General features: G+C 43.4%; 1 protein-coding gene across 1 annotated transcript in view; it reads right to left on the bottom strand.

Moving 5' to 3' along the window:
* Positions 1-21,861, bottom strand: part of APBA1 (amyloid beta precursor protein binding family A member 1) — a 250,412-nt gene extending 228,551 nt beyond the window's left edge. The window contains exon 1 of the mRNA XM_004375797.2: positions 21,828-21,861. The gene's annotated coding sequence lies outside the window, so the exon portion shown is untranslated. The remainder of the gene's footprint in view (positions 1-21,827) is intronic.
* Between the last annotated feature and the right edge of the window lie 50 nt (positions 21,862-21,911).

Raw genomic sequence — 21,911 nt, forward strand, 5'->3', positions numbered from 1 at the left:
AATCCATCACCTAATCCTGAGGATTCTACCTGCTAAGTATCTGCCTGTTCAGTTCCCTCCAGCTCATCTGCCAACAGTATTCCAAACCACCTCCCCTTTGGCGTTCTGTAAGAGCCTCCTCACTGACATCACGTTCCGTTTCATACAATGCTTTCCCTCCTGCCCTCTTCCAGTCTGCAGCTATAGAACAAAACAAATCTGATCATGTCTTTCCTTTATTCAAAACACCAAAATGGCTTCCTATTGTTCTCGGAATAAAGAGCAAAATCAAAATCCCAAAGGCAACCTGGAGCTGCTACACCTGACACCCCTCCATCCCCTGCGCGCGCGCGCGCGCGCGCGCACACACACACACACACACACCCACACACACACCCACACACACCCACACCCCCCATCTCAGGACCTTGATGCATCCTCTCCCTTCTGCCCAGAGTCATTGTCCCACCCCAGAAAGCGCTTCCTGACTGAGCCCACAAGGTGGACAGGATCCGGCCTCTGTCACACGCTCAGCACCCTCACCTTCCCTTCACAGCAGTTACCAGTTGGCAATGGCATTTGTGTGGTTTTGTGGTAAATGCCTGTCTCCTGTGCTTAACTCTACAGCTCCCTGAGGAAAGGGGCTATGGAAACACTGCTCCCATTAGCCCCTAGGTCCCCCAGGGCTGTGCTCAGGGTCCGACACACTGTTGGGGCACAGTAAATCTGTGTAGCATGAGGGAAACATTTAGAAAGGAGCTCGTACCAGGTCCTAGTGCTTATGGCCTATCTCACTCAGGCAGCATGTCAGGGCCTCAGCGGACCTAGAGGAACATCTAGTCTCTCCCCATAACACATCTCCCCAGTACACTCTCAGGGCTTAAAAAAGGGGGAGGTGGAGGGTTATTTATTTACTTACTGAGGGACGTATTTTTTTAATGTGATTTTTGAAGACAGTTATAGCAGGTTGGCATCCTTTAAGCATCTGATTAATAGAATCTATTAAAGTAATGATAAAATTTTAACTGCTAGAGTTTCAGTCTCAACTAGGAAATTGTCTAGGAATTGAGAGAGCAGGAATACACTTTCCTACAGCCCCTTCCTCCATGAGTAAACAGTAAGATGAGAGACTGAGCTAAAAGGAAGTGTTGTATAATGGTTATATATGCAGTTATACGTGCAGACTCCGGACCCTGGCTACCTGGGTTTGAGTCCTGCCTCTGCCAGCTACTGGCTGTGCAATATTGGGCAAGTTACTTGACCCTTTTGTGCCTCAGTGTTCTCATCTGTAAAATGAGGGTAATAATAGCACCTAATAGTAGCTTCTAATACCACAGTGGTTAAGAGCTCGGCTGCTAACCAAAAGGTCAGCAATTCAAATCCACCAACTGCTCCTTGGAAACCCTATGGGGCAGTTTTACTCTGTCCCATAGGGTTGCTATGATTTCAAACTGACTCAAGGGCAATGCGTTTGATTTTTTTTGTCAATACTTTATAGGTTGTGAGAATTAAATGAGTTAATATATGTGAAGTGCCTTCAACAGTGTCTGATGTTGCTCATAGTAAGCAATACACCAATGTTTGCCATTTTATTATTATTAGGTGTTTCAAACTGCTTTACACTATCCTGGCTACAACTGTTGTATTTTGGTTAGAATGGAACTCATTTAACGGTTGAAACTAAGATGTTAATAATCAAAATATGCACTTGCTTGCTATGTTTTACATAAAACTAGTTTTAACGAAAATATTCTGAATGCATGACCTTGTTGATTTGGGTAGAACAAATAAAATGCCTGTTAGTGGATGGTCGTTGCCTTCTTAACAGAGGGTGGCAAAAACACTCCTCAAATAATGCATGAATAACCTGTTTAGGATCCAGTGAATTCACAAGCATATGCTCTGTTTACCTTTAATACATAAAGTAACAAAAATCGCATCCAGTTAACTGAGCTAGACAATACCATTAATCAGGGGAAAAAAAAATCCAGCAAAATAAATTGTTGTGTTAGAACAGAGCATGTGTACCAACGTCTACCCTGGAGGTGGAAAGAATATATACTAACATTACATCAAACAGCAAGGTATTTATTATAAAAACAGTTGATTAAAATGTTTTCAACTAGGAACAGACAATTGAATACTATACTGCAATGAGAATCATCGAACTGTCGATGCATACAATAACACAGACATATCTCACAGATACTACGTCAAGAACCTAGACCAAAAAAAAAGGAGAGGGGAATATGTGATTCTTTTTATAATTATTTTAAGAATCAGCAAAACTAATCAATGATGATGTAAGTCACAACAGTGGTAAGCCAGGGGTGGGGAGGACAGCTACACACTGGGAAGGAGTATGAGGAAATCTTATGGGGTGATGGAAATGTTCTATATCTTGATCTGGGTGGTGGTTACACAGGTTTGTACATATATAAAATTCATCAACCCGTATACATAAGATTTTTGTACTTTCTGCATTGTGTTGTATGTGTTTTACAGCCATCTGATTTACTTCATGTGTTGCTGGGTATTTAATAGGATGCTGACTGTTGTCCAAAGTTATAACCAAGACACAACAAGGGCCCCAAGACTGAAACCATGTAATAAGTGCCAAGTCTCCCACCCCTGCTCAAACCTAAAGTTGAAGTGCGAAACAACCTCTGCTGGGCATGCTGTAAGACTGTGGAATTACTAGCATTAGCCTGTCACCTATCTATTTGCAGGATAGAAAATGCTTAAGGTTGAAGAAGCTCTAGGAATAACTTCATAGAATTAGCAGAGTGTTCCCCCCACCCCATACTCACCAAACCAAGAGTTTTGTTGGAAGACTTCAACAGAACACTCTAGGAGCTTGAAACAGGCCCTCTGAAGATTGTAGGATCAAGGTATTGGTGTTTGAATCTTGCTGGGAGAAATCTAAAGGCAGGTCAGAGCTAGCAGAGAAAGAGAGAGGGGGCTGTGTTTGGAGCAAAAGAACTTCCAGTGCCAATGGAACAGGGTCTGTGTTTCCTATGGGCACAATAGGGGTTCCACAGATGCAGCCTGCCTTAGCAGAAGGAGGTGAAGCTTATGATCAGGCAAGTTTGACACCACTACACACTTACCGGAATGGCTGAAGCCAAAGGAATGGTCTGACACTAGGTACAGACAAGGATGTGGAACAATTGCAACTCTCCTAAGCTGCTGTTTGGAGTGTAAATTGGTACAACCACTTTGGAAAACTGTTTGGCACTATCTCTAAAGCCAAAAAGACATCTCTTCTATGACCCAGCAATTCCACTCCTGGGCATACACCTAACAGAAGGAAGTATGTGCACCAAAATAAATGTACAAGAATGTTCGTGCTGCAACAACCCAAATGCTCTTCAACAGAAGAATAGTTGAATAAACTCAGTATATTCATACAACAGTATACCACACAGCAATAAAAAGGAATGAACTACTGATACAACAACATGGATGGTTCTCTAAAACAATATTGCACAAAGAAGTCAGACACAAAAGATTACACACTGTATGATTCCATTTATATGAAGTTGTTGTTAGTTGCTGTCGAGGCAAATCGGACCCATGGCAACCCCTTGTGTGTCAGAGTAGAACTGCTCCATAGATTTTTCAAGGCTGTGACCTTTTGGAGGCAGACTGCCAGGCTTGTCTTCTGAGGCACCTCTGGGTGGGTTCAAATTGCCAAACTTTTGGTTAGTAATAGGGTGCTTAACCATTTGCACCACCCAGGCTACCTTTATATGAAGTTCAGAACAGGTAAAACTATTGTATGGTGATACCAAAACCAAACCAAACCCATTGCCATTGAGTCGATTCTGACTCATAGTGACCCTACAGGACAGAGAAGAACTGCCCCATAGGGTTTCCGAAGAACAGCTGATGGATTCGAAATGACAGCCTTTTGGTTAGCAGCTGAGCTCTTAACCACTGCACCACCAGGGCTCCGTTGTATGGTGACAGAGGTCAGAACAGTGGTTACCATTGGGGTGGTGGTAGATATGGACTGAGCAAGGGTGTGGGGGAGCCTTTCAGGAGGGAGCTGGAAATGTCTTTTATCTTGAGCTGAATGCTAGTTACATGGGTTTTTAGATACGTGAAAATTCAACAAACTGGACACTTGAGATTTCTAGTCTTCACTGTATGCAAGTTATATTTTAAAAAGTCAGAAATCAGACGAGTTTGGGATTTTTATTATTACACTAGATTGCCTTATGTGATTACTAGACTGGATTTGACTTGTCACCACTTAAGAGTAACTGAGAAATCTAAGGGACCTACCCAAGATTTTATTCCAATGGGGAAGCAAAGACAAGTTTTTGTAGTCTGTATGAAGGGGCCATGAGAGAAGAAATAAAGATGATTTCTATTTGCACCCTATGGAGGTAAAAGAAAGCCCATTCAATAAATCCACTACATATAGAGGGCTGTTTCTTTAATTTGAGATATCCTGAACAACAAGATAGTGTTTTCTGAGCCTGCCACAGTTATTATTTAGCTTTCTTTTACTATTTAATTCCCAAGATGAACTCTGATGTGATAACATGGAGACTGTGGTTTGTGCTGACATCAGCAGTTTACTCACCTGTGTCTGGTGTTAATATCCAAAAATGCTGGGGAAGACAGCAGTCCTCTCACTTAGCCCAAAGCTCCAGTATTACCAATGGCTCACATTCTCCAGCCAACGATTACAAAAGATTACAACTATTCATTTGGCTAATACAGCACAATTCTCAACTGTTAGCCTATTTCCATGAAGTTACAGGAATATAAACTGTTTAAGCATATTTCTAGACAGATACATATTTATTCTAAGACACTATGCTAGCTTTTGTTCCAGGTGGCTCAGGGGGGCAAACTGACCACATATATTGACATACTTTTCCTCTGGAGGTCCCACTTAAATGAGTATAAAGGCGTAGATAAGGTATAAATCCACAAAGATAATGGAAGAGCAATATCCACAAATAAGAGAGTTCCACACATTGCTTTTGAAAGGACTGGACTGTAGAACCCAAGGATGCAGGCCTCGCAGAGGGTAGGAGTGGACAAGACTCTGGAAACAGGGGATTCACTGTAACCCCAACAGTTGGATTCCCCAGCTCTCTTTTCCATGTAACATCCATACATGGCCAGGAGCCAGCAGTACTCCCAGGAAAAAGACTGGCATTTGGGGATTCATTAAGTGAAGTAACTCAATGGCTCCCTGCCTGCTCAGCCTAAAGAGAGCTCACTGGTCTGTAGGTGGACAGTGTGGGTGTTCAGTGTGCTTTCCCTCCCCATAGCCCCTGTCTAGGGCTCTTTCCAGGAGGGCTGCCCTATCTTCGCCTCTGTGTGGAGAGCCAGAAATACCTGAGATATTATACCCTCCTCCCCCACATCCTCTCTCCTGGGACCCCTAACCAGTGACTGACATGTATGGGAGTATGAAACCCAGCCCCCACTGCCTCTGGTAGGGACAACTCTGAGGTGTAACTCATACTTAAGAGCTCCTCTGCAGGATCAGGCTGAAGCTACCCTCTGAGGGGCTTTGAAATGACACCTTTGCTTGGCTTCCTGCCCTTTCCTGCCCACCTTCCCCATTCCCTTACCAAGTTCCCCTGAAAGCATCCACAGGTACACACACATAAACCCTCTTCTCAGTGTCTGCTTCTGGGGAGCCTGACCTAAGACATCCACAGACCCTGCCAATGAATACAGATCTCTGGCCTGCTTTAGGAGCCCTGATGGTGCAGTGGTTAAAGTGCTTGGGCTGTTAACTGAAGGTCAGCGGTTTAAACTCACTAGCCTCTCCATGGGAGAAAGATGTGGCAGTCTGCTTCTGTAAAGATTATAGCCTTGGAAACCCTATGGAGGAGTTCTACTCTGTCCTATAGAGTTGATCTGAGTCAGAACCGACTTGACACCAACAGGTATGGGGTTTTTGTTTGTTCGTCTGGTCAGTTTTACTGCCACACCACTAAATGTGAATGGACAATCAACAATAACCAGACATTTGCAAACAACCGCCAGCACTGAAGGAACCATCAAAATAAACAATGAGGTATAAGCAAGCCCAGTGTAATTTCCCCAACTGGGAGAAAGAAAGAGGAAGGGGTGGTAAGAAAGGGAAAACAAACTCAACAGTGGCGTATCTAGGGTGTTGCACCAGCCCTGGGCACATGGCGTCACTGAGCAGTTTCTATTAACCTGGTATGGCCCAACATCCTTCCTCAAGCAGGGTAATGTGTTAAAAGATTAATGAGCTTGACTTGTGTTTCTGAGCCGATATTACGGTAAAATTATCTAAAAGAGGGCCATCAAATGTTTGGACAGGGGCACAATTTCAGTGCTTGCCGTAGGCGCATTTTCTGTAGATTCGCCCAAACTGCTCAGTGGTGCCATGTGCTCAGGGCTGGCGTAGTACCTGCCATACCCTAGTTACACCTCTTTGAGAGGAAAGAGTAAGATTCACTGTGTCTTAGTGCTGCGGTAACAGAAATACCACACGTGGGTGGCTTTAAAGAACAGAAATTTATTTTCTCAGTTTTGGAGGCCAGAAGTCCAAATCAGGGTCTTAGCCATGTCGACTCCTTCTTTGCTGGTAGCCCTAGGCGTTCCCTGGTTCCTGGGTTCCCTGGCTTATAGACACACGCTGTCTCTCTGTGTCTACGTTGGTCTTTACGTAACTCAGAAGTGATTAGGTTGAGAACCTGCCTTACAGTGGTATGACCTCATTAACGCAACAAAAGAAAAACCCTATTTCTAAACAGGATCACATTCCCAGGTATAAGGGCCAGAAATTCAACACATTTTTGGGCAACACAATTTAATTCATAACCTGTGCAAATAACATAATGAAACAAACCTTAATCAATCACCTTCATAAACACATTCTCTTTACTTCATTAAGGGGAGGCTCATTCCACATAGGAAGCTGCAGACAGACGGATAATCACCTACCCACCACCATGCGGTTCTCTCTCATAGGCCTGCCCTTCCCCTCCCCCACCATCATCCATCTATTAAGAGTAGTTTTGGAAACAGTCACTGCACTGACAGTAAGTACTATGTTGTGTCTGCATGGAGCAGTTTAGACATAACAGGGAACAAAACTCTGAGACTCTCACCTCTCACTCTTTCCCAAGCAGGCTTCAAATACCTCACATGACTTAAACGTAATGTGCACTTCTACCACTGGCTTAAAATTCTCTCTTTGAAACTAGACATCATCTACCATAGCAGTAACAATTTATGCCAAGTAGAAAGTACACTTTATAATTTATGTTACATGCACTAGGGATCTTTTTTTCCAGGTTAGGGCAACTTGATATATTTTGGCAGGCTAAAAAAGTGAAGTACTTAATGAAAAGCAATTTAATTATTTCTGCTCTGAACAAATTTTAAGAAGGGGCATATACTAGCAATGATTTTCTAGTATTCTAATATTCCCGCATATTCCTTTCTTCCCACCCTTTAAATATTCACACGTATACACACCCCTATGTAATAGCCTCATTACAGAGTAACACATTCATCAGAGAATATTTGGAAAAATAAAAATCCCCCCCGACACACAGATACACACACTGCTGTAATTCCCATCCAGTTTCTTTCCACCTCATTTCGAGAAGAAATTTTAAATTTATATATTTCTTAATAATTCTGCTCTTGAGCCTGTACTTTTAAGGACAGGGGCTATGTTCAAGGTTTTGCTCTTCGGAGAGAAGATGTGCACAATTCTTCAATACATGTTGCGTTAATGCAGAAAAGCCACCACCCGTCTCTCAGTTTGTCATACTGTGATGGCTTGCATGTTGCTATGATACTGGAAGTTATGCCACCAGTATTTCAAATACCATCAGGGTCACCCAAGGTGGACAGGTTCCAGTGGAGCTTCCAAACTGAGACTAGGGAGAAAGGCCTGGTGGTCTACTTTTGACAATTAGCCAATGAAAACCCTATGTGACATAACAGAATATTGTCTGACTTGCTTGCTTTGGACATATCATCAGGAGAGATCAATCGCTGGAGAAGGACATCATGTTTGGTGAAATAGAGGGCCAATGAGGGTGCGGGAGACCCTTGGGGAGGTGAATTGGCACAATAGGTGCAATGATGGACTGAAGCACGCTGGTGATCGCGAGAACGGCGCAGGACTGAGCAATGTTTCATTCTGTTCGTGGGGTCGCCATGGAGTCAACTTGATGGCAGCTATCCATCCATCCATCCATCCACCCATCCACATAATACAGATAAAAAGATAAAGCACATTCTACTAAGTCCTCTTCATTTATAGCCACATGCACAGGGTTCTGGTCTTCCTGTTGAATTTCTGGAAAAGCACAGCAAAATGCAACACTACTGGCAGCTGAGGCACAAAAGCATGTCAGCCTTCAGAGATCCCCACCGAGACAGAAAGCCCACAGGAATAAGGCTAAACATTTGGCCATTTTAGTTATCCTCTAATAAACCATTTTTTATACTGAAATGTTGGTTTTGTTTTGTCTGTTTGTTTTTTCCCTTCCTTCATCCCTTGCATTTTTTTCCTTTTATGGTTAATAGCAAGGGGGAAAAAAAAAACTTTCAGCCAAGAATCTTAAAGCCTTTAAATTTAATTACAAAATGTTAACTCAGTTGCCCCCAAAAGTTTATTAGAATATAGGTATAAATGTTTTAAAGATAGAAAAACAAGGCATGAAGAAAAGCAATGGGTTTTCTTATCCCCATTTATTCAACAAATAATTATTCAGTATATACTATATAAACGTGTGTGTGTGCATAGAATGGGAGTCCCCAGGGGCAAAAATGGTTAACATGCTCAGCTATTAACCAAAAAGTTGGTGGTTCAAATCCATCCAGAGGCTCCTTGGAAGAAAGACCTGGCAATCTACCTCCCAAAAAAATCAGCCATTGAAAACCCTATAGAGCACAGTTCTACTCTGACACACGTGGGGTCGGCATGAATCAGAGTCAGCTAGAAGGCAACTGGTCAGGTATGCATAGAATACATATGCTATTATCCTATCCACTGCTAAAGGAGATGAAATAAATACAAATGGGAGTATATTTCGGAAGGACAAGAAAAAAATGCAGTAAGGAGGGCATGAGCTGCTATAATCCAAAGTGGACTGTGGCTGCTGGCTATTGGTGGTACGAATGCTGTGGGGTATATAGCAGGGGTCAGCAATCTAAGATCTACAGGTCAAATTCAGTCTACTGTCTGTTTTTATACTGCCCATGAGCTATGATTTTTTTTTTAATGGTTGAGGAAAAAAAACAATCGAGCAATAATGTTTCATGACATGAGAATTAAATGAAATTAAAACTTCCGTGTCTATAAATATTTATTGGGCCACTGCCATACTTATTGGTTTACATATTGCCTGCAGCTGCTTTCACCCTATAACGGCGGAGTTGAAAAGTTATGACAGACAGAGACCATATGGTCTGTAAAACCTAAATATTTACTGTCTGGTCCTGTAAGGTAGCTATAAGGTCATTATGAGTCCAAATCTACTCAATGGCAATGGTTTTTTTCGGGGGGTGGGGGTTTGGTCCTATACAGAAAGGTTTGTCAATACCTGGTTTAGACAAAGACATCACTTCTCCCCAAAGGAGACATCACTTCTTCCCAGGGGCATTATTAAGAAAGTAACACACTTACTTTGCTTTTCTACAGCCCTTTATACCTCAAGTGACCCTTCCAGTGGCCCTGGGTGGGGAGAGACAGGAAGAGCAGTTTTTATCATTCGCTTTTAAACCTGGAGAAGCTGAGGCTCAGCCGGCTCCAGAAATGTGCTCATTGTTGGTGACTCCGCCTGGGCCCTTTCCACTCATAGTGCTGAGACTGGAGAGATGTCAGTGCAACAGTTGTTAGCTGCCACCGAGTCAGCCTTCGACTCATGGCTACCCCGTGCACAACAGAACAAAATGCTGCCCGGTCCTGTGCCATCCCCATGATCGGCTGCAGACTGGACCATTGTGATCCACAGGATTTTCACTGGCTGATTTTTGGAAGTAGACTTCTAGGCCTTTCTTCTCAGTCCATCCTAGTCTGCAAGCTCCGCTGAAACCCGTTCAGCATCACAGCAACACCCAGGCCTCCACTGACAGGTGGTAACTGCACATGAGGTGCATTGGCCAGGAATCAAACCCAGGTCTCCCACGCAGAAGGTGAAAATTCTACCACTGAACCACCAATGTCTCCATGCAACAGTAACTCACACAGATACCCCATTTGGGATGAGGACATCATGTACACTGGAGTCTAGATGGGTCTGGTAGAGTCAGAGGCTGCTGCTGGGCCCTGGGTCTCCTGCAGGTGGAGGACAAAGGGGACTTCAGGGCCAGTACCTGGCTGGGCCTGTTCCTATCCCTGGAACTGATACAAGCCCCCTAGACCTGTCCCTTAGCCACTGAGTGAACCTCTGAGAACCCCATAGTGCTATCTGTGATATAAGTTATCTCCTGGTGCGGCTACAAAGAGTAAATGACACAATGAAGGATAAGTGAGTTAACTGTGTATAGTGCTTAGCACAATGCCTGGCAATGTAATTGTTTTTATTTACTGGACAGGGAATCTGCTGAGCTTTCTAAGAAAGAATGAATACGTACTTGCAATGGACCAACAGAGAGCCATAAAGGATGCAACCACAGCTGCGCAGACGATCAGGTTCGACTTTCATACTACCTAACACTATGGAAACATTCCACCTATGGAATAAATTCCAGCTCCTTTAGGACAAAACTCCCCTAGGTATTTGCTCAGGAAAAGGAAAAAAAAAGTTTCCGTATTTTCAAGTTATTTGGAAGAGAACTGGGTGTAAAAACTATTTTCACATGTGGGAAGAAATGTGTGAGGTTAAAATTTAGAATTAAGTAATTGAACTGAACATCTAGAACTCTGAAGGCTTGAGGGCGGTGGCTGTAGACAGAGAGAGGAAGGGAGAAAGAACTGTAAGAAGCCATTAGCCGGATCTGTGAGTAATCATTCCAGCAAAGAGGTGGGGGCCCAGTGACTTGGCACATTTTATACACCCTAGGAAAGCCACCAGATTTAAGAACCAATCCATTCACCTTATGTCACTTCCCATTTTCCCTGCTAATAATTTCTTCTTTTGGAAATAAAATATCTACTCAAAAATAAAGTTTTCCCTTGGGATTACTGTGACATCATACACCCATACCAGCAAATAACCAAATAAGACAAATGAAAAAAAGGACTCTCCTAATGGATGTAATACAATAAAGCAGTGGGTTTAAATGGCATGTTAGGACCCATCAGTGTTGAAATCCGTTTAGCGGGTTGGCAATCAGCATTTTAGGAAACATACAGAAGAGAACAGAATGGAATAGAAAACATCAGAGTATATCACACTGTCTTAGTTATCCAGTGCTGGTATAACAGAAATACCACAAGTGTGTGGCTTTAACAAACAGAAATTTATTTTATCACAGCTTAGGAGGGTAGAAGTCTGAATTCAATGTGCCAGCTCTGGGGGAAGGCTTTCTCTGTCGGCTCTGGAGGAAGGTCTTTGTCTGAGTTTCTGCTCCTGGGTGCGTGTGGCTTGGCATCTGTCTTCCCCCATCTCTGCTTCTTTCCTTGCTTATTTAATATCTTTTATATCTCGAAAGAGATTGATTCAAGATACACCCTACATTAATCCTGCCTCATTAACATAACAAAGACAACCCATTCCCAAACGGGATTATAACCACAGGCATAGAGGTCAGAATTCACAACACATATTTTGGGGGGACACAATTCAATCCATAACACACACATAATAAAGAACAAGCATGGCTGAGTGAAACTTTTGCTTCAGTGATATGTTCATGTATGTGCGTGTGGGTGTATGTGTGTTTATACATACGCACCTATATTGCTGGGCTATGATGTAAATTTTATTCTTAGTCTTGGTCAGAAACGTTTAAAAGTCACTGCAATAGAGTGTGGTCCACTTTAGGGAAGTCCAATATAAAATCCTAATTTACTGAATGGCCAACTAAGGGGACAATCATTCCATCTCAGTGGAATTTCTTTAAATGGCAAATTCTCCTTCTGCATTTAAAATATACAACAGTTAAAAAGAAAAAACGGATTTATGTACAACTTGTCAGTATAGTTCTTTAAAGTGAGGTGTACCTACTAATGAATACAGAATTGCCTTTGAAATACAAAATTTACCAGAAGTCAGAAACATAAATGATTACATCGTCCGGAATACTGGCTGATCAACAACTCCTTTATGAAATAAACCATTGCTATAGTTCCACACTAATTATATACTAGTCAACCATGGAACAGAAGAGGAGGAGGCTAAAGAGGAAATCCAATGGGCAAGGATTGTTTTACCATCACCATGTCCTGACCACCAACCCCCATGATCAATTTACATATACAAAAGTAAGATGAGCTTTCTATTCCCCCAAAACTGTATTTCAGAAAAGAGAAAGTCACCTTATGTTTGAATCCTTGCAAAGTCTCCCATATTATAGGACATTCTCTCAATTCCTTTCTTCTGAACACCAAAAAGCAAAAAGCCTTTTATCTTCAAGAGAACAAGAATTGAAAATTAAGCAACTCACCCGTGTTAGATGGGATGGCAACTGATTTTAAAAAGAGAAATCATGTCAAAATATATATATATATATAATCTAGTAAGACTGCAGATTTCATGAAAAGGGGTGTACTTTTCATGAGCTTGCTTGAGAACTATTTGGAGAAGATAGCCTGAAACAACCTCAGTCAATTCTAGGTTGGGGTGCTTATGGAGATCAAATAATTGAAACAGGATGGATATGTGAATGAATGACTAAAGGAGGCCAAGATTTCAACACCAATTTTTTAAGTAAATATTCCTGGGAAGGGGCTGCACAATTGGCCAGGTTAAACATCCTTCTACAAGCCATACAGAGTGGTTAGGTTGTGGAGATCATGAATATACACCTATAGGAAGGGAGAAAGAAGAAAACCGATGTTCTTGTGTGAATGAGCACACAGAGTTTGAAATAAATTTGTAGTGGCAGCATCATACAGAGATTCAAGAAGCACTATATGCCACACAAGTTAGATAGAAATGAATATGCTTTGATGCCAAAAGTGGCCTATTAATAACAAAGACTCTGAAGTCAAAGAAGCACAGGAAACGTTTGCACAAAATGATTTCATAAAATGTGGGAATGGATGTCGTATTCCTAAATTATTGATTTTATATGTGATTTTAAGTATATGCAAGCAAATTAATAAGTGAAATATAAGTAAATATTTCACTCTTTACCTATATTCCTAAAATGTGCACGTTCAAATTGACCTAAAACCTTTTATCAAACATTCTCATTGGAATATTAGGGCCACCTTATAATCGAGGGTACCTTACATGAAGTTATATACAGTAATCTGCATCCCAGATAACTAAGTGTTGTCAGTAGTTGGCTTGGAGTGAACCGAATGGCAGGCAGTTGTTACAATATATGAAACTCCCTAGATTAAAATACTCTCCTCTGTTAAAAAAATCTTTAAGATACCTCTTTTGCCATGTGGAACAGATGCTGTTAACCCCTGTCCCATGTTCCCTCAATCCCCTTCTGAGGTCACCTATAGCTGAGATGGACAGCTCCCATACTCACTGACAGCTGCCCACCTCCAGCCCACCCTGCCGCTCTGCTTTCCCTGAGGGCTTTCTCTCGTGCCTTTGGAGTTTGCTCAGGCTAACGGCAGCCCTGAAGTGCTGGGGATTTAATGCCTCCAGGCATTAAACCAATGAGGGACAGGAATTGGTGGATAAGTATCCCGGTTTTCCATTCCTTGGTGGACAATTCTAAGGTGCATTCTACACAATATCTCAGGCTCCCCAGCAGGACTGAGCCTCAATTGCCCACAGTGGTCAGCTGCTCCTTAACCCACCTATTTCTGGCTTTCCTGCCTCATTTTCTCCACTCTCTTACTTGTCCTTCCGAGGATCCCAAATAAGCTACCTGGACCCAAATCCTTGTCTCAGGATCTGCACACATAAACTAATTCAGTATTATTGGTGATTTTGTGTCCTCTCTGAAAACAGCTACCTGCAGAAGTCAAGGTAAACAAGCTTCAACCTCATTCTTTACACCCAAATTAGTTAAATCTTTGGCAATGTCTGATTCATTCTTTCAATGAGTATTTAATAATCACCTACTAATGTAAGGAGTCCCTGTGTGGTGCAAATCATAAATGCTAGGCTACTAACCCAAAGGTTGGTGGTTTGAATCCACCCAGAGGCACCTTGGAAGAAAGGCCTGGCAATCTACTTTCAAAAGATCACAGGCACTAAAAATCCTACAGAGTGCAGCTCTGCTCTGAAACACACGGGGTTGCCATGAATCAGAATTGACTCGATGGCAACCGGTTTGTTTTTTTTTAACTAATGTGAGGAGTACCCCCACCCCCCCAAAAAAACCCAAACTCATTGCCATTGAGTCAATTCCGACTCATAGCGCCCCTATAGGACAGAACAGAACTGCCCCACAGGGTTTCCAGGAAGCGCCTGGTGGGTTCCCAGGGTGGTGCACATGGTTAAGGCGCTTGGCTGCTAACTGGAAGGTCGGAGGTTCAAGTTCACCCAGAGGAAGAAATACTTGACAATTCACTTCCAAAAAAAAAAAAAAATCAGCAACTGAAAACCACATGGAGCACAGTTCTACTCTGATATACATGGGGTTGCCATGAGTTGAAACTGACTCAACAGCAACCAGTCCTGGTACTAAAACAAAGAATTTTCCTGTATGTTGTAGTGTATACGCAGATGAACAATCATGGTTCCAGCCCCAAGGACCTGACACTCAATAAGAGGATATAAAACATGGAGGAAGAAAAGAAATCCTAAAATCAAAGATGATACAGTCCCCAGAAGAGGGATATGGCAGTTCCAAGGAGACGGAAAATTTCCAGCTGACAACTAGCTGAAAGGTTGGTGGTTTGAACCCACCCAGAGGCACGTTGGAAGACAGGCCTGGAGATCTGCTTCCAAAAGGTCACAGCCTTGAAAACCCTACGGAGCAGTTCTACTCTGCTCACATGGGGTCACCACGAGTTGGGATTGACTTGATGGTAACCAACAAGAGTATTTCATCACTACCCAGACAGAGTCACTCTTCAGGTTTTCTAACTTCATGTTTGATTGAGGACATCCACCTTTTTATAAGACCTGCTGACTCATAGGTCAGATCAAACACGGTATGTGGTGATACTGCCTTATGGCTGACTGACTCAGTACCAAAAGGAAAGCATTATAGTGCCATGTACCTGAGTGACATCCCATCTATCAGGTGTGATACCACATGGTCAGGTGAAGCAAGGAAACCAAGGAGGCTTCCCTGGTGTTTCTCGAACATGTCAAGCATATTCCCACCTCAGGCCCTTTGCTTTTGATAGTCTCTCTGCCTAGAAGGCCCTTTCCCTGAATATCCACATGGCTCACTCACTCCTTCATGTCTTTAAGCTCTCTCTACTCAAGGCCTTCCCTGACCATCTGATATAAAATAGCACATGTGTGCGCGCGCACACACACACACACACCCAGTCACACTCCATCCACTTCCTCTGCTTTAGTCTTCTTAGCACTTAAGAAGCACCTGATATGTTATATATTTAGCACCTTAGCACCTGATATAGTATATATTTTGTTTATTTTTTTTAAATCTCCTCCCAGTAAAAGCTTTGTGTTAGTAAGGACTTTTTTTCTCCCTGGCTTTTTTTTTTTCTTCTACTTTTTGAGAAGTAGATTGTCAGGTGTTTCTTCCAAGGCACCTCTAGTGTATGGCACAGCACAGGTACTCAATGAATATTTGTTGAAGGAAAAATTAAATGATTTCACTGTGAACACCTCAAAATCATCACTCACCACAGGAGAAGTTCCATAAACTCGTGTGGAATCATGACACAACCCCACAACTCAAGGGTCTAAAGAGCACACAATTATTTTGTGGAAAAAAATTTTTTTTTTAAAACTTCAACATACGTAGCTTGAATAAACAGAAATAGTTTTAATTCTACCATAAGCTTACATAGGCCATAAAATGCAACTCATTCAATGTCTTCTTTGTAAATAAGAAAGAAGTTCTGAATGTTTGTATCTTAAATACTATCCCTACCTTAGGCGTCCCTGCGTGGCACAAATGGTTAAGCGCTCCACTATTGGCCTAAAAGTTGGTGGTTCAAACCCACCCAGAGGTGACTCGGAAGACAGGCCCAGCAATCTGCTTCCAAAAGATCATAGCCTTGAAAACCCTATGGAGCAGTTCTACTCTGCACACATGGGTCTCCATGAGTTGGAATTCACTCCACGGCTACTAACAACAACAGTGTATCTAGCTTACTAAAGAAATTAACTTATGTATATATTCATGCAATAAATATTTATTGAGTGCTTGTGATGCGCTGGGTAAAGTGCTATATTTGACTTTCACTTTTGAAAAATCAGCTTTACGCTTTACCGTAAAGCCATATCTTGCCATTAACGATAGGGAAAGCTCATGCTTTTGAAAACACTTACAGTTTTCCATTATTTTATTATCTGCTTTATGTACTTTAGAAATTTCTGAGAGAAAAAATTCACAGAAAATACTTCAGGTGGAGTCTTTTATTCAGATAATTTAAAGGTAAACATTTTTCTCTTTTCACTGAATTCAGGGGTAGGAGGAACAACTCTATTTAGCAACATTAAATGCTCACTATTAAAAAATCACATAAGTCGTTGTCAAACTCTAATTACATAGAGCTAACTGGTTCCACCACAAAGTCAGGCTCTCCACACGCAGCAGGCCCTCAGAATTGGGTGATAATCTTCATTCGCCCCTTGCTGACTCCCTGTTACATTTCCACGGCGCACACTCCAAGTCTTTCTCATGGCCTCAGCCTACCCACCTCTTTTTTGACTTGACTTAGAAGACTATGGCCAAATTCCTTTCTCTCCACTTCAAAATTCCTGTTTCTGTTTCAAAAGAGTCCCTCCTCTCTGCCTTCATCCAGAATCCTCTCACCTTCTTGAGGACTTCATTCCATCAGTTCAGCCCCTCCCTTACATTTTCACGAGCCCTGGAGCAGTGGTTACAGCACTCGACTGTCAACCAAGAGGTCAGAGGTTCAAATCCACCAGCTGCTCCACGGGAGAAAGATGTGGCAGTCTGCTTCCATAAAGATTTACAGCCTTGGAAACCTATGGGGCAGTTCTGCTCTATCGTATTGGGTCACTATAAGTCGGAATTGACTCAACAGCAACAGGTCTTGTTTTGTTTTGTTTTCGATTTATTTCTAGCTTAGGATTCCCTAGGTGGTACAAATGGTTAAGTGCGCCACTACTAGCCTGAAAGTTGGTGGTTCAAACCCACCCAGAGGTGCCTCAGAAGATAGACCTGGTGATCTGCTTCCAAAAGATCACAGCCTTGAAAACCCTATGAAGCAGTTCTACTCTGCACACAGTGATTCCCCTATATGTCAGAATCAACTCGACAGCAGTCGGTTTTTACATTTTTCAATCTCTCTTCCCCTTAATCGATTCTTCTCCTTAGCTTATAAGGCAGGCTCAAGTCTTCCTATACTAAAACCATTACTTGCCTTCTACTTTCCCATTCCTTTGATACATCATACCCTCTCTCCTTCTCCTTTACTACCCAATTTATTGGAAGGAAGACTTCCTCACTGCTTTCCATTTTTCAACACCGTCCCCCTCACTCTTCAACCCCTTACAGCCTGGCTGACATTTGTACCCCCCTCAAAGATAACCAAGAAAAGCCAGGAGTCAAATCTGATGGGCCTTCCTTGGCGGCCCTCACCATGGGGTGGCGCTGTTATGATTGGGGGTGGCTCCCCTGGCTGTTCCTTACTTCCATGACACTAACTGTTCTCCTCTACATCCACCATTTTTCTCCATCTACCCGTTGTTTACTATTGTTCTTATTCTCTTCTTTCTTTTCACCTCCCACATCTAGACATTCCCCAAGCATCCTACCCTGGACCCTTGCTTCTTTTCTCTCCATTTTCTTTACTGGCCATTCCCGGGACATCAAAATTCCTCCTAAGTAGGTGACTTACCAATCTCTCGTTGTAGCTCTGACCTCTCTGCGACGCCCTATGCCTGTACTCTCCTCCCTTCGTTTGGACAAACCTGTCACGTCCCAAATGAAATGTTTCTATTCTCTCCTGGTCATCCTCCTGTGCACCTTCTTTCTGACAATGACCCAACCATTCTCTCAGCTGAGCCTGACTTCTGACTTGCCCGCTCCTTTTCCCCTATTTCCTATCAGTGTTCAAGTGTCTTAGATTATGCCTCCACCCCCTGTCTTGGGCCTGACCCCTCCTCTGCACTCCCACTGCCTCATTTTGCCTTACCCCTAATTTAACAACAGGGACTATCTGGTCTCCCTACTGCCAGGCTCTTTTCATTTTAATACGTCCAACACAATGCTACAAGAGAATCGCCCAAAGCACAGTTCTGATCACATCAGCCTTCCTCCTCCTCCTCGGATCCTCACTACTTACTGAATGAAATACACACTCTTCAGCTTGGCACACAAGTTGCTCCGTGGCCTTGGCAGAACCTCTCCTTCTTGCCTTATCTCCCATTACATCTCTTGGCATTCCCTGTGCTCCAGCCAAAGTGAACTGTTCTTTGTTCCCTGTGCATGCATACACTTTCCCACCACCACGCCTTTGCTATGCTGTTCCTCCTCCAAACATGCCCTTCCTACCCTTTCAGCCCAAATGCCACCTGATAAATCTCAGCTCAAGTGCTAGCTCTTCTGTGAAACCTTCCCTGATTGTTCCATGTGAACTCCCACAGCATGGCAGGAATACAGCTTTTCCACCACTTACCATTTCCCACCATGTATACATTTGAGCACATGCCCCCACTCTCCTCCTAGGCCATGAACTTCCTGTGGGCAGGAAATTAGCCTCCTTATTCTTTGAATCTCCACCTCTCCCAATATCCTCCAACTCTAATCCAAAGGTATACAGTCCCTAGACAGTTAGGCAACTAACAAACACTTGTAAATAACCCAAAGGGTTAACTTGGATTTTAGTGCTTGAAATTCTCTCAATTTTAGCAACGACTACTTTTTTCTTGCAGGATAAAAGTCTTATCTTCCCAATGGTACCATAGCTTATTTTTTTTGGCCTCATAGGTCAATCTGCAAATGTCTTTTACTCCCAAGTCTTCTGAAAAATATACTTCTCCAAGAGACCCGGTAACGAAAAAGAAAAGCTTTAATGCTGCTTTAAGTGAAGGAAAGGCATCCACACAAAACAAATGGTTGCTGCAGGCTACAGCAAAGGTACAACCACTTACCAGACAGAATTACAGGATTCAAGCTGTGTCACTAACCTTACCAGTCCAGTCTTTGGAAAAGCCAAGCATTACGTTTAAAAAATTACCAAATTTACATGAGAAAGAAAGTCATTAATTTACAAATCATCAATTATGCTGTTGTATAACTCCCGTCTCTAAACATAGTTTATATACCTTGGTAATTCCTAATATTCTTAAACTTTTCTTTTAAGATATTTACATCTTTGGATTTTATGACTTTTTTTTTTTTTAAAAAGGCAAAACTTCTCAGAATGTTTTAAAAATTCCCGAAGTACTTTTTCTCAGAAATAGATTTGGCAGAACAAGAGTAAAGAACTAAGGTTCAAACTTCATTTTTTATAAATCTATCCCTAAATCTTGGATGCAATCCAACAACCTCACATTAAAATTTTAAAAGGCCTGCCTTGAAAGACCCGGGGAAATTTACTTTGTGTTGACAGCTGCCAGAGCACCTCGTCCATAGATCGTCATAAATTAAGAAAAGATACATGTCAAGGAAAAAAGCATAGCTGGATAGCCCTGGTTTTATTATTATTATTTTCAATACAGCAACAATATCATGCTACCTTTGCCAAAAACAAAAACAAAACAAAATTCTGAAAAAGAAAGAAAGAAACCTCGGATGTCACCGTTCTGTGTGTTTACTTGTATAGCCTTGACCACTGAAGGAAGGCTTTTCAAAGAGGACCGGGGCAGCCAGTTTGGATTCTGACAGCAATGCAGTACAATTTAAGGTATGATGACTAGAGTATGTTCCAAGCAGGTTCATCTTGTCTCACAGTATTTCAATAAAGATATCAAGATGTTGAGTGTAAAGGTGCATTAATTCCTGTGAATACCGCAGAAGTACAGGCACCGGTGAGTCAAACTGCAGTGGACACACAAGCGCATGCCATGTGCCTTCCTATCTCTCTCTACCCATCCCCACACAAGCCTATCTTTATCACGGCAGAGACAATTAAACAGCTCCAGACACTGAGCACATTTCTGTCTCCTGGCTCCCACTGAGTGAGTTATTATCAGCCTGGCATTTCCCAAATTCCCTCCTAGTGGGCTACATCAGTTAGGAAAGCAGGGACTTCACTGAGCCAGGACCCCATCACCCCATATGGGTCCTTAGGGATTTCAGCTCCGGAATGATACACAGCACCACCTAGCCATTGTGAAAGCTGGGAGAGTGGGAACAGCAGAAATAAAGTATCCAATTTCCCAAGGAAAACGCCCTGGCTGTGTGACACTGACCAAAAGAGTACCAAACATTTCTCAGCATGATCTTTTTCTTCTTTTCAAATATTCTCTTCCTTGCCCCCTCCCCTCACCCAGCTATCTTTCTATACACCCTTCCAGAGCTCTTTCTAAAAGAACCAACACAAAGACCACCCACAAGGACCCCGGTGCATAACTGTGGAAGGGGAAGGTCTAGTTGGACCTTGACATTCAGAGTTGTGGGGACAGGGAGAGGAATGGGGCCATTAAAGACCATTCTCCTTCAGGTCAGACAAGAGATAAACAATAGAAACTGCAGAGTCAGGATATCCAAGACCCTAAGAACCCATGCTAAAGAGAGAAGTGTCATCGGCGGAAGCTGCTTTCAAAAGCGGGGACGCTAGCAAGCCCAGAGGGTGTAACCATTATCCTCTTTCTCTGCCATGCGCCCCGAAGTGACATGCACACTTCCACATCCCGCGTCAAGAGGCCAGAGAAAGGGGAAGCGAGAATCCCTACACCAGCGTCATCCATGAGCAGGAGGAGAACAGAGACTGTACTCAGAGTTTCAGGGTCAGAATAACAAATGCTGTCCCACAGTCCTGGCTGGTGACAGCAAGTGAGGGCACCAACAGACTTCTGGGCTTCGGATGCAGTTTGAGGAGCGTGGATGCAATCACACTCGTACACACATACAGACACTCGCACACACGGCGTTTTACAAGCCCGCCCCTACCCTTCCCTCCACACTTCACACCAAGTGCATCCTGCCCACTTTACCGTTTTCATCATCACACTTTCTCCCCGAGAGCGTCAGCCAAGGTATGAGAGATCCTAGCGGGGATTCCTGGAAATGTCATCCTCCAGCACCTCAGGTCCGCCACCCCCATCCGCTTTGCCGTACCTTTTACACACACACTCCTGCCACGACTGTCGTCAGGCCCGCTGCCCCCCAAGCCCCGGTATCTCAGCGTGCATCTCCCTGGGCATCAGGCGTCTCTCTCTTCAACTCCGCCCTCCCCCGCCCCGCTGGCTCGGTGGCTAAGGCACTGCCTTCTGGATGTCGCCTGCTGTCCCCGCTCACCCGCACTATTGTTCCACGCAGCCCCTCTCTCGCCCGGCGGCGCCTTCGGCAAGGACCAGGGCTCCGTCAGGGGCGGCATCAGCACCAAGCACCCCTCCACCCACCCCACCCAGGCGGTGGTACCTTGCCTGACAGCTGGGTCCGCGGGCCCGTGGGAGCAGGCAGCGCTAATGACAGCGTTGGTGCCAAGCCTGGGAATAAAGCTCCGCTCCAGCCGCCCCTACCTCCATCGCCACCATCTTCTCCCGCTGCTGTCGCCGCCGCCGCCGGGACCGCGGCCGCCCTCGCCCAGCTCCGGCTCGGGCTCC

This window comes from Trichechus manatus, unplaced genomic scaffold (assembly GCF_000243295.1).
Source record: "Trichechus manatus latirostris isolate Lorelei unplaced genomic scaffold, TriManLat1.0 scaffold00038, whole genome shotgun sequence".
In the NCBI taxonomy this organism is placed as follows: Eukaryota; Metazoa; Chordata; class Mammalia; order Sirenia; family Trichechidae; genus Trichechus; species Trichechus manatus.